Genomic DNA, 12,616 nt, shown 5'->3' with positions numbered 1-12,616 from the left:
CTAAATGCAACATGGTATCCGCTAACAAATTGAATGGAAAATCGGCTCAAATTGTTAGCGGACACCACATTGCGTTTGGAGACCCCCTCTGTGCCCAAACTTTGGAGCTCCCCCACAAGTGACCCCATTTTGGAAACTAGACCTGCCAAGGCACCTTTCTAGATGCATAGTGAGCACTTGGAACCCCCAGGTGCTTCACAAATTGATTCGTAATAATGAAAAAGTGAAAAAAAAACACTTTTTCATTTTTACGAATCAATTTGTGAAGCACCTAGGGGTTCCAAGTGCTCACTATTCATCTAGATAGGTGCCTTGGGGGGTCTAGTTTCCAAAATGGGGTCACTTGTGGGGGAGCTCCAATGTTTGGGCACACAGTGACTCTCCAAATGCAACATGATATCCGCTAACAATTTGAGCCGACAATTTGTTAGCGGATATCATGTTGCATTTGGAGAGTCCCTGTGTGCCCAAACATTGGAGCTCCCCCACAAGTGACCCCATTTTGGAAACTAGACCCCCCAAGGCACCTATCTAGATTCATAGTGAGCACTTGGAACCCCAGGTGCTTCACAAATTGATTCATAAAAATGAAAAAGTGTTTTTTTTTTCACTTTTTCATTATTACGAATCAATTTGTGAAGCACCTGGGGGTTCCAAGTGCTCACTATGCATCTAGAAAGGTGCCTTGGGGGGTCTAGTTTCCAAAATGGGGTCACTTGTGGGGGAGCTCCAAAGTTTGGGCACAGAGGGGGTCTCCAAACGCAATGTGGTGTCCGCTAACAATTTGAGCCGATTTTCCATTCAATTTGTTAGCGGATAGCATTTTGCATTTAGAGAGTCCCTGCGTGCCCAAACATTGGAGCTCCCCCACAAGTGACCCCATTTTGGAAACTAGACCCCCCAAGGCACCTATCTAGATTCATAGTGAGCACTTGGAACCCCAGGTGCTTCACAAATTGATTCATAAAAATGAAAAAGTGTTTTTTTTTTCACTTTTTCATTTTTACGAATCAATTTGTGAAGCACCTGGGGATTCCAAGTGCTCACTATGCATCTAGATAGGTGCCTTGGGGGGTCTAGTTTCCAAAATGGGGTCACTTGTGGGGGAGCTCCAATGTTTGGGCACACAGGGGCTCTCCAAAAGCAACATGGCGTCCGCTAACAATTTGAGCCGATTTTCCATTCAATTTGTTAGCGGACACCATGTCGCGTTTGGAGAGCCCGTGATGTGCCTAAACAGTGGAGCTCCCCCACAAGTGTCCCCATTTTGGAAACTATACCCCTCAAGGATTTTATTAAGGTGTATAGTGAACATTTTTAACCCAGAGGTACGGCACAGAATTTGTTTACATTAGGTCATCATATTGAATAAGTTGTCATTATTCTTGAGCGCAAGTGCTCGCTACTTGAGTTTGCATCGGGTACTCAGGTATGCACCATGTACAGCGTGTGCTCGAGTGACATGCTCGAGTCCCTGCTCCGCATGTTTCACGGTTATTAGACACCCAAAAAAAAACATGCGGGGATCGCTCGTGCATGGCAGGCAATCCCCGTAAAGTTTTTTGGCTGCGAAGCATATGGGGCAGAGACTCGAGCATGTCACTCAAATACCCACGATACTCAATGCATACCAGAGCACTCGATGCAAACTCAAGTAGCGAGCACTTGCTCTCAACACTAGTCGCCATATCGTCATCTTTTTTTCTTACTTTTGAAAAAAATCCCAACCCCAGCCCTAACCCTAGCACAACCCTAGCCCCAGCACAACCCTAGCCCCAGCACAACCCTAGCCCCAAACCCAGCCCTAACCCTAGCCCAATCCTAACCCAAGAGTTTATTTTTGACGCCGTTCCTTGTGCGGTATAAGTGATTAGACGACTTTATTCTTCGGGTCGGTGTGATTACAGCAATGCCAGAATCATATGGGGTTTTTATGACTGACAGCTGTCACACACTAAAAGACGCATTTTTTGTAAAATCTAGTTTTTGCATCGCCATATTTTGAGAGCTATAATTTTCCAGATTTTGGCAGACAGTCATGTGACGGCTCGTTTTTTGCGGGATGACTTGACGTTGTTATTGGTGCCATTTTCAGGCACGTGACATTTTTTGATCGCTTTCTATTCCGATTTTTGGGAGGCAGAATAAACAAAAACCAACAATTCAGGAATTGTTTTTTTTTTTTTTTTTATTCTGTTCCGCGTGTGGTAAAATTGATGAGGTAGCTTTATTCTTCGGGTCAGTACGTTTACAGCGGTACCACATTTGTATCATTTTTCTATGTTTTGGCGCTTATACACAATAAAATCTATTTTATAGAAAAAAATATTTTTTTGTATCGCTTTATTCTGAGAGCTATAACTTTTTTATTTTTCGGCTGATGGAGCTGTATGACGGCTTTTTTTTTGCGGGACGAGATGACATTTTTAGCGGTATCATTTTTATTTATATGCGTCTTTTTGATCGCGTGTTATTCCACTTTTTGTTTGGCGGTATGGTGATAAAGCATTGTTTTTTGCTTCGGTTTTTTTTTTTTTTTTTACCGTGTTCACTGAAGGGGTTAACTAGTGGGACAGTTTTATAGGTCAGGTTGTTCCGGACGCGGCAATACCAAATATATGTACTTTTATTGTTTTTTTTTTATTTTTTTTATAATAATATTTATTGATGGGTACATTATATTTTTATTTTTGGTGTATTATTTTTTTTATTTTTTTATAATATTTTTGCACATTTTTTTTTTTTTTTCCACTTTCACACAGTTTATACACTTTATTACTTTGTCCCACTCTGGGACTTTCACTTTTTTTTTTCTGATCGCCTGCATGGCACAGGAATGGAGCACGATCCCTATGCCATGAAGGCTGTCAGAAGTGCACAGTGTGAAGATTGCTTGGAGATGCACTGCGCATGTCCAAGCAATCTTCCTGCTCTCTGGTGACCCGGATGTTGTCATGACGACATCGGGTCGTCATGGCAACACCCGGGAAGCCTTTGCAGACTGCGCTGGAAGCCGGAAGAGGAGGTGAGTATCGCCGATCACCTCCCCTTGCCCCCGCAATGCCGCGATCGACTTCGATCGCAGCATCGCGGGGGTTAATGTGCTGGGAACGGTGCAGGACCGCTCCCTGCACATAGTACCGGGTGTCAGCTGTGACAATCAGCTGACACCCGGCGGCGATCGCGCCCGCACAGCCTGTGTGCGCGCGCGATCGCGATGACGTACTAATACGGGTCTGGCTCTTAAGTCCCAGGGCACAGACGCGTATTAGTACGTCAGATGTTATTAAGGGGTTAATGAGCAAATAAAAGACACAATCACATAAAAATAATTTTTAGAAAGGTGTAGAAAAAATGCTGCAAAGTAAGAACGCTTCAAAAATAGAAATGTTAATGATTTATTTAATCAATTAACAAAATACAAGTGAATGAACAAACGAAAAATCTAGATCCAATCAATATTTGGTGTGACCAACTTTTCACTTTAAAACAGCATCAATTCTTCTAGGTACACCAGCGCAAAGTCAGGGATTTTGTAATAATACAGTCAGGTGTCTGGTCATACACCATGGCAAGACTGAGCAAGAATACACAAGGAAGTTATACTACATCAGCAAGGTCTCTAAGGCACATATTTCATATTTCAAAGCAGATTGAGGGTTCAAGATGTGTCATTCAAGCACTTATGAAGAAGCACAAGAAAATGTGCAACGTTGAGGTCAGTAGATGCAGTGGTCGGCCAAGGAAACTTAGTGCAGCAGATGTATGACACATTATGGTTACTTTCCTTCAAAAGCGGAAGATGTCCAGCAGTGCCATCAGCTCACATCTGGCAGCAACCAGTGGGACTCAGCTTCACTCATCTACTGTTCAGAGAAGACTGGCCAGAAGTGGTCTACATAGCAGAATTGTGGCGAAAAAGTCATATCTTCCACATCAAAACAAGACCAAGTGACTCAACTATGCATTAAAACAGAGGAACCAGGGTGCAGAAAATTGGCAGGATGTGCTCTGGACGGTTGAGTCAAAATATGAAAAATGTTGTTATTACAGAAGAGATTTTGTTCACTGAAGGGCTGGAGAGCAGTACAATAATGAGTGTCTGTGGGCAATAGTGATGCATAAGTGACTCGCCCCCTGGGCCGTGGGGTACCCGGAACCGGGCCTTCTAGTGTACGGTGCTGATGGGGGTAGTAGTGGCAACCCGGTCCCGTGGCTCAGGGTGGTCAGACCAAATGCTGTGGCAATCTATTTGTAGATTTGTGAATGTCCGACTACGCCACACGTGGATTGCGGTCAGAGATAACCGCCGCTGCGAGGCAGACCGCTGAGGCTGTTGTTAGTGTGCAGCACAGGGGTAGGATAACTCCCCACGGGAAGAGTGTAGCCTCAGGGCATTGTAAGTGGATGCTGGGGGAGTCCAATGATGCAGTCCAGGGTCTTTTACTCACAGTTGTTATCCAAGTCACTTCTGTCAGCAAGGACTGCCCGAGCCGTGCTGCGTCCACCAGGTGAGAAGCTCGGTCAACCCCCAGGCAATTCAGGATTATGGCACAGGACCCCCTTCTGTCCTTTCTATGGCCTCTCGTGCCCCACCAGTGTCCTGACTTCTGTCCGGCTACCGCGGACCGTGTCGGGTAAGCGTTGGCCTTCACTTCCCGCTATCCTATATGGTACCCTCCTAGCAGGTTTAGCGGGGGGTCACACCAATAAATGGTCACAACCTCCGGTTCTTGGCTGAGGGTAGATTCGCCTCCACCAACTTATGTATCCGGTACCTTTCCACTGCCTGACCCTTCCACCCGGTATAATGGGGTATGCAACGGTTGTTGACCGTTCTGCACTCTTAGGGTCCCTTCTGCCTTCTTGTTTCTGGACCCCTTCCACTCCTCTGTCTCTTCTCCTTCCTTCTTTCTCCTTCTTCTCTTCTCCTCTCTGGCCCCGGCCTTCTCTCTAGGCCTGCCTTGTGGAGCTGAGCTCAGGCTGAGCCGCTGCTCCCTGTCAGCTCTCTCTCCCTTCTGCTCTGACTCAACCACTTCTCTCAACTCTCTAAGATGGCTCCCACCTTTTATCTACTTCTCTGAGCCTGAGCTCAGGTGACCTGCACCCCATGAGCTCCTTCCTATGCTCCAGAAACCGCCCCCTTTCTTCTCCTAAACCACTGGGTTCTCTTCCCCCATCCCCACTCCAGCCAGGGACATGGTCAGTTGTGCCCACAGCTGGGAGCACCGTCGAGCTGTCCCCCGGAATGGGGTGTGTGTGTGCAGCTAACTGAGCCCTGGTCCACACTCCATCCTTACCTGGGAGTGGAATATCACACCTCTGGATGAGGTGCAATACCCCTGTAGCAACCGAACCCTGGGGACGCTACATTCCCCAGTGGTAAACCACAGCACGTCCTCGGGCTGGATCAGAGCTAAAGACAGTTCAAAAACATGCAAGGTTTTAGAATGCATCCATATATAAAATTATAAACCATTATTACTCATCCCTTTATGGGAGGCAATTTTTCTCTTTTAACGTTATTGGCACATTTTCTCTTTCAGCAATATTATAAGACTTTTCTTCTCATATATAAAACATTCTAAAACTCTTTTCACTTTTATAACCACATCTGTCACATATAAAACATTTTTCTTATAAACATTCTTCATGTAAAACTTTTGTTAACTGGTCACAGTGCGCTTTGCAACCAGGTGTCCATCTTTCTATAAAATACAAACTTGTAAACTCAAACATGAGGGACCCGTTCGTAAACCCTCAACGAAGGCCCTGGGGTGGCTGCACGGCGTAGCTGATCCAGCTGCTGGACCTCGTCTTCGGCCACCTCTAACGGGTTTTTGTTCTGATGTCAGTTGTTATTGTAGTCTCTTATAAAACCAGTAGGGGGCACTTTAGGAAGTGAAACTATTTACAGAATTGACCGCTCCCAGTCCTCGGCCGGATAGTTCATAAAAAGTGGCTGCTCCCTGTCCTCAGCCGGCTTTAACTGACCCGATAACGGGTAACTCTAGGTAACAGTCTCTTTACCCCGACGGGTAACTATATACATTGTACGCTGCTGCTCCTTAGTAGCGGTGTCCTCCTTGCGCACCTTCTTCCTCCTCAAAGTGTTCTTCAGACCTGTCCGGGTCCTCTGAGCAGTAGTGCTCACGGTAGTACTCTTCCTCCACCCTCTGGACATTGAGGGCATACCACCCCCTTGCGCCGCGGTGGATATAGCAGCGCTGCTGCAGGAATCCATCCTCAGCTCACTGCCCGGCGCTGGCTGTGTGACGCAGGTGGGATGATGATATTATTGCTGCGCCGCCTGCGTCCTTCAACATGAGCTCAAGTGAAAAAATGGAAAGCAGCAATTGGAAGCCGCATTAAAGAGTCAGGAGGAGATTGGTATTTTTATTTTATTGCTTTGCTATGCACAGTGGTTCATGAATTAATATTCACAGTGACCCTCCATCCTGCGGTTAAAAGGGTCCATACATTTGACACCCCCGTCTGACTCCCCAGTCTCCTCCGCACAAATCGATATTAAGATGGCCGCCGCAATGGCATGGGGAGTGCAGCGGTGAGTCCAGAGCGCAGCTCCTCACTCTGAAATGCCCATCAGAAAGAAGAGGTCAGACATTTATTTTCTATGAGCGCTGTAATATCCTATTTATCAAACATCAGCACTACAAGAATCCGTCCTGAGCTGTGCTGGGATCTTTGAACGTGGGCCCCCGGGAGGATCGGGCCCCTCATGGTGGAGCGGATCGCACTCATTATAATCCATAACTGATAGAAGATACATAAACAACAACACAGGATGATTGTAAAACAGTGAGGTAATATTTTATTAAACCACCAAACACACAATAAACATATCGAACAGTCCCAGCAAATACCTATTAAGGTGCAAATTACAGAGTCTCACCCTTCCGCTGACTCGCCGGGGTTAAAGCAGCTGCCAATCCGAGGGGCTTCTGGGGCTGACTACCCCCACCAAAGGCACCCCACTTTTGGTGAGCACCCACAAAGAGGAGGTAACAACAAGCTTAGAAAGCTGACAGTCCATTGAGGTACGTGGCCAGGAGACCAGAGGGTTCCAACCTGGCTTCTCCCAACATATCCATGGAACTAGGTGACCGGAAGGTCCCGACTTGGCTTTTTCTGAGCATATTCACGAGTTCCAGGTGGCCGGAGTGTCCCAACCTGGCTACTCCAAATTTCTCCATGGGACCAGGTGACCAGAAGGTCCCAACCTGGTTTCTCCAAACATCTCCATGGGACCAGGTGACTGGTGGGTCCCAACCTGGTTTTCCCAGATGTATCCATGGGTTCTGTGGTAGTCAATGGAGCAGATCTGTATTCCTCCAGCCAGGGCTGTGGTCCCTTAAGCTGGCATCCTGTAGAAACCAAATCTGTATCCTTCTTAATGGATTCATGGTGTTCTGTAGTGCTGTCCCATAGAGTGTTCCTGGCAGTGGTTTTGTAAAAAGACTCCTTTATGTAGTTCACAACTGTTCTTCTTCAAGACTTCATCCAAAGGTCAAGAGAAAGGGGTGGTGTTACTAATTCTCATTACTGGAGCATCCACAGTTCATCCCCCAATGTTGACTTGCAAACATTGCAAACATTGAAGGATAAACTATTGTCATGATCTGCTACAAGCACTAAGGAAAGACAGGAGATCTGTCCCTACAATAGAACTAAGCTAGATCCCTACGATGTAACGGGGAACCTGATCCTCCGATCAGACCCGCTAAAGTCCTTGGCTAGTCTGAACGAAGACCTATAGATGTGAGGGAGGGATCCCTACAAGAACTAGGGACTGGGAGAAAGATGGACACCTCCTAGCAGAAATTGTAGCAGTAAAAAGACAAACAAACAACATAGAACATAGAGGTCCAAAGACCTAGCTAAGCTGACTGAGAACGGTAACAAAGCACCTGGCTAGCTTAAGAGTAGAAATTACAATGAAGTCCAGCATGGCCAGAAGGGCGGAGCAGGATTAAATAGGCAAAAAAGGTCATGTGACCAGCAAAATCGAAAAAACCTAACAGGAGAGTTCTAACAGTACCCCCTCTTCTATGAGGATCCTCCGGATCCCCCAGGCCCAGGCTTATCAGGAAACCTCTTGTGAAACGCTCTGACAAGTCTGGAAGCAGAAACATCATCCGCCCTCACCCATGAGTTATCCTCGGGACCGAAACCCTTCCAAGCGACGAGATACTGCAAACTCCCTCTATACCGTCTAGAATTAAGAATGCGGGAAATTTCATATTCCCCGTCCTCCACCACCGGAGGAACAGTGGCAGTGGCGTCTCTATTAGATACATCACCTTTTTTCAATAGAGAAACATGAAACATCGGATTAATCTTCCAGGAGGTGGGAACCTCCAACCTAACAGCAGATTGGTTAACTACCTGAAGCACCTTAAAGGGCCCTACAAACTTGGGACCCAATTTTTTAGAAGGAATCCTCAACCGCAGATTCTTAGAGGACAACCAAACCATGTCCCCAATAGCAAACAAAACCTCTTGCCGTTTCCTATCAAAGTACCTCTTAGATTTTTTGTTAGCCTCCTGAAGATTACCACGCACATCCGTCCAAACTCTCTCCAAATCACCGGAAAAACTCTCCTCCTCCGGCACAGCCGATACCAATTTGGAGAATGACCCAAAAGACGGATGTCTCCCAGAACAACAAAAAAAAGGCTAACACCCAGAAGAAGAGGATGTAGGGTTGTTAAGAGCAAATTCAGCAAGCGGCAGAAACTCAGACCACCCCTCTTGATTGTCTGCCACAAAACAACGCAAGAACTGCTCAACATCCTGGTTCTTCCTTTCTGTCTGGCCATTAGACTCAGGATGATATCCAGATGAAAATGACAAATGAACTCCCAACCTGTCACAAAAGGCACGCCAAAAACGAGCCACGAACTGAGGTCCCCTATCAGAAACAATGTCAGTAGGAACACCATGCAGTCTGACAATTTCCTTGACAAAGGCCTTAGCGAGTGTCTTAGCGCAGAGCAGTTTGATGAAGGGAACCAAGTGACACATCTTGCTAAAACGGTCCACGACCACCCAGATGACCGTGAAACCCTCAGAGGGGGGAAGGTCAGTAATAAAGTCCATAGCCAGATGTGTCCAAGGAACACTAGGAACCTCCAGAGGGCAAAGCAACCCCGCAGCAGGAGTATGTGAAGACTTAGATCTAGCACACACAGTACATTGACGCACCCACTTAATGACTTCCTTCTGCCATTCAGGCCACCAAAAACTGCGACCCACAAGTCTCTTGGTCTCAGAAATTCCTGGATGACCTGCCAGCCGAGACTCATGACACTCAACAAACAAATCTCTCCTAAAGATCCTAGGCACAAACAACCTCCCATGGGGAGTGTTAGATGGGGCATTCTCCTGTGCTTTAAGAATCTCATTTTCCAAAACGGAGTCCAATGCAGCAATCACAACACCTGCTTGTAAAATGCTCTCCTCCTCCTCAGCACCGACCATGGGAGAAAAGCTGCGAGACAAAGCATCAGCTTTAACATTCTTGGTACCCGGGATGTAAGTAACGGAAAAATTAAACCGCGAGAAAAAAAGTGCCCACCTAGCCTGACGGGCATTCAAGCGCTTGGCAGCATCAAGATAGGTCAGATTTTTATGATCAGTGAAAACCTGAATGGAAAATTCAGCACCTTCCAAGAGATGACGCCAGTGTTCAAATGCGAGTTTAATAGCCAGCAATTCCCGATTACCAATATCGTAATTAAGTTCAGTCTCAGAAAATTTTTTTGAAAAAAAGGCACAAGGATGTACTCCATCCTTGTTTTCCTGAGACAACACCACACCGACCCCCACAGAAGAAGCATCAACTTCAAAAACGGCTTAGTCACATCAGGCTGCATAAGGATGGGGGCAGAGCTGAACCTCTCCTTTAGAAACACAAAAGCTTCAATGGCCTCAGTAGTCCACTGAACCGTATTAGCACCTTTCCTGGTGAGATCGGTCAGTGGTTTAACAATAATAGAAAAATTTTTAATGAATTTTCAGTAATAATTGGCAAAACCCAAAAACCTCTGTATCGATTTCAAACCAATAGGCCTAGGCCATTCCTGCTCAGCTTGACCTTTCACCGTGTCCATCTCAAAGCCCTCGCTGGAGATAATGTAGCCCAAAAAACTAATTCTCTGTACAGCGAACTCACATTTCTCTAGTTTAGCAAAAAGCGAATTGTCAATCAATAACTGTAATACCTCACGTACGCTCCGCCAATGAGACTCCAGATCCGGCGAATAAATCAAAATGTCATCCAAATACACAACCACATTTTTGCCAATCAAAGGTCTAAGGATGTCATTAATAAGATTCTGAAAAAATGCTGGTGCATTGGTAAGACCAAAAGGCATAACCAGATTCTCAAAATGACCCACAGGAGTGTTAAAAGCAGTCTTCCATTCATCACCCTCCTTCATGCGCAACAAATTATCGGCAACAGTTCAACGGCAAAGTCTCTTTAATAGGCCACAGTCCTTGCCGCGGCCAGGTGTCCATGTCACCCAATAAGGTGTAATTTTACTAAGTGTAAACTTTCAAACACCTTCGGGTATCTGTTGAGGTAGGTGTTTATAAAACCAATAGAGGGCACTTTAAGAAGTGCAACTATTTACAAATGTTGGCTGCTCCCAGTCCTCAGCCGGATAGAAAGGGTTGGCTGCTTCCAGTCCTCAGCCAGATAAAAAGGATTGGCTGCTCCCAGTCCTCAGCCGGATAATTCACAGACCCTTTTCGGGTAACTTTAACAAACTTTTTATAGTCTGCAAACGGGCGTGACTTGAAACTCTTTCACCCTGACTGGTAACTATGTACAGTTCCTGCTGCTGTTCTTCAATAGCGGTCTCCCTCTGGTGGACGTTCCTGCTCCTCGTACTCTTCAGACCCATCCAGGTCCTCCACGTAGTAGGATTCAGGGTAGCGCTGCTCTTCCACCCGCTGAACGTTGAGGGCGTACCACCCCCTCAGGCCTCGGTGTCGGGTGTATGACACCTGATCTCCCGGGAACAGATCCCGTTTCGGGTGACCCGCGGGCAGGCGACTCTCCACATCCCTCCGGTTAACAAAGAGGTCTGTGTTGGTTGTCGGGTCCCGAATGAACCCCCATCCTTTCTCCTGGTGGAACCTGACCACGATCCCGATGACTTTGGGACTGCGTGCAGCCTGGGGGTCTCGGCGGGTCCGGGTCTTCTCCTCAGCGCTCCGGGCTTGCAGCTGTTCCTGCCTCTGGCGCCGCGCCTGCTTCTCCTTCTCCAGCTGTGCTATCTCCCGGCAGCAGAATTCCCGTCTGCGAGCAGCGTCCGCCCGCGTCTCCTGCGAGAACCCCGGCAAGTTGACTGTATAAGTCGGTCCCCAGGGATGGTAGTGTTGGGACCGGGGGCGCTCGTTCTTGTAAGGCATCGGGGGAGTCAGACCTTGCGACAGGGCCTGGAGCGGGCCGCTTCCGGCCGCACCTGGAATCAAGGGGCACGGTGTGGGACGTGGCCCGGCTTCTGCGCTCGGGGCTTGGGGCCTAGGTGCAGGTGGCGGGAGCGGAGGAGGTGCAGCGACTTCCGTGGCGATCGTCTCCGCGACGGGGTCCAGGGGCAGGCTAGTGGCGTCCGGGCTGGTATCAGGGGCGCCCCCCTTACCTGCTCCCTTCGCAGCGCCGCTCTCAGCCTCCTGCGGTCCTCCTCTGTCCTCAGGGGCAGGCACGCTGTCGGGTGCTTGCAGCGCCACTTGCTGCCGGGCCGCAACCCGCCGGTCCATCTCTTCTTTCCACCCCGCGATGGCCTCTCGCTGCGCCTGGACCATCCTCCGGTCCAAATTCTCCAGGTCAGCCCCGAGGAATTCAGGGTCCTCTCCGGGGAGCTGGGCCATCAGCTCCGCGAGGCTGCACGGAGACGCTTCGGCCTGCAGCAGGCCACTGGTCAGGATACTGGGACTGGCGCTCCCCGCCATCTCCGGGTGTGGTCTGCCAAGACTAATCCAAACCACGCCCTTCCCTTCGGTTTTCTTTCCTTTCCGCCCCTGCTGGGGGTGGTCCACTGACAATCACTCTCAGGGGCAGCCCCCCCACGTTGATGGACATCTCTACAGCTGCACACATGGCTGTTGGGGGTGGGCTCCGTCTTTGGCGCCATTCTGGGACCTGGCCCACGATGGGAGGTGGCTTCTTGTTGTTTTTTGGCGTGCACATAATGGAGTCCGTTCTTCTTGGGCGGGCGCCACATTCAATACAGTGAAACAGTCTCTAGGCACACAATACCCGATGATAACAGGTTGGTTTCGATCCTGCCGACTACGCCAAAGTTGACGCGCCCCCTGGGCCGTGTGTGTGTGGGGGAATACCCGGAGCCGGGTCTCTGTGTAATGCCGGGGGTTGTAGCCTCCGTGGCGGCGACCCGGTCCCGTGGCGGATCTGTTTATTGGGTTTTGTAACGTTTAAATGTTCGACTACGCCACCCGTGGATTGCGGTCACTGAGAACCGCCGCTGCGGGGCAAACCGCTGAGGCTGATGTTGTGTGCGCAGCAGAGGGTAGTATAACTCCCCACGGGAGGAGTATAGCCTCGGGGCAGTGAGTGCAGATGGTG

The 12,616-nt window shown here is 48.4% G+C and overlaps 1 pseudogene; it reads right to left on the bottom strand.

Moving 5' to 3' along the window:
- LOC141239979 (dynein axonemal heavy chain 12-like) overlaps positions 1 to 11,982 on the bottom strand; it is a 59,055-nt pseudogene extending 47,073 nt beyond the window's left edge.
- Between the last annotated feature and the right edge of the window lie 634 nt (positions 11,983 to 12,616).

This window comes from Phyllobates terribilis, unplaced genomic scaffold (assembly GCF_046119375.1).
Source record: "Phyllobates terribilis strain yellow unplaced genomic scaffold, ASM4611937v1 Scaffold_780__1_contigs__length_684500, whole genome shotgun sequence".
NCBI lineage: Eukaryota > Metazoa > Chordata > Amphibia > Anura > Dendrobatidae > Phyllobates > Phyllobates terribilis.
Note: the sequence above shows the minus strand (reverse complement) of the source record. Positions and strands in the feature narration are given on the sequence as shown.